The following is a 1,187-nucleotide window of genomic DNA, read 5'->3' on the forward strand; positions in this document are numbered from 1 at the left end:
ACAAAATAAATTCATGATCATAATAAAACACTCCCACATCACAGGGATATCCACAAAAACCTCCCAGCAGCAGCTGAGAGACAGAAGACGTGCATTTCTTTTTTTTATTGAAGTATAGTTGATTTACAATGTTGTATTAATCTCTGCTGTACAGCAAAGTGACTCATATATATATTCTTTTTCATATTCTTTTGCATTATGGTTTGCCACAGGATATTGAATATAGTTCCCTGTGCTCTACAGTAGGGCCTGTTGTTTATCCATTCCATATATACTAGTTTGCATCTGCTAATCCCCAAATCCCAATCCATCCCACCCCCACCTCTTGGCAACCACAAGTCTGTTCTCTATGTCTGTGAGTCTGTTTCTGTTTTGTAGATACGTTCATTTGTGTCGTATCTTAGATTCCACACATAAGTGATGTCGTATGGTGTTTGTCTTTCTCTTTCTGACTTACTTCACTTAGTATGATCATCTCTAGGTCCATCCGTGTTGCTGCAAATGGCATTATTTCATTCCTTTTAATGGCTGAGCAATAGTCCATTGTGTGTGTATATGTGTGTGTGTGTGTGTGTATACCACATCTTCTTTATCCATTTATCTGTCAATGGACATTTAAAAACATGGAACACTTCCCAAATTTGCATGTCATCCTTGCACAGGGTCCCCGATAATCTTCTCTGTATCATTACAATTTTAGTGTGTGTGCTGCCGAAGTGAGCATGGAAGACACACTTTCAACCGCAGTGTCAGCGTTGATGCTGTCCAGTCCCGACGATGCCTGAAGCACAGCTTTTACGAGAAAATGAATATCTAGGGTTATCATCAAGACAGACAGTTCTTCATGAGAAAGGATTGTTTAGGGTTGATGACACCTTCCCCCACCTGAATCTGTCCTTTATAAGAAACCTTGCCTTACCCCATCCTCCCAGCTCTCAGCAATAACATTTCAACAAAACGATCTGGGGTCCAGATGAAAATGAACCCCATTGAAAGCCTACGTGGCAAATCCTGGAGGAAACAGGATGGGTTTCTTAGCCAACATGTCCATAGCTAGTGGTTATGAACGTGTGTCTGGGGACCAGACTGGGCTGCATCTTATCACATTCAAGGGTTTTGGCTGTAAACAGCATCTAACTCCGGGTCACAAGCAAAATTCAGGGGAAAGTTGGGCAGCTCAAGGAATA

At 41.4% G+C, this 1,187-nt stretch overlaps 1 non-coding gene across 1 annotated transcript; it reads right to left on the bottom strand.

The window, feature by feature from the left end:
* Window positions 1-617: 617 nt before the first annotated feature.
* LOC132425210 (U6 spliceosomal RNA) lies at window positions 618-724 on the bottom strand. The gene has a single exon (XR_009519400.1). It is a non-coding gene; the product is annotated as a U6 spliceosomal RNA (small nuclear RNA).
* Between the last annotated feature and the right edge of the window lie 463 nt (window positions 725-1,187).

The sequence above is a fragment of the Delphinus delphis genome, chromosome 4, assembly GCF_949987515.2.
Source record: "Delphinus delphis chromosome 4, mDelDel1.2, whole genome shotgun sequence".
Classification (NCBI taxonomy): Eukaryota; Metazoa; Chordata; class Mammalia; order Artiodactyla; family Delphinidae; genus Delphinus; species Delphinus delphis.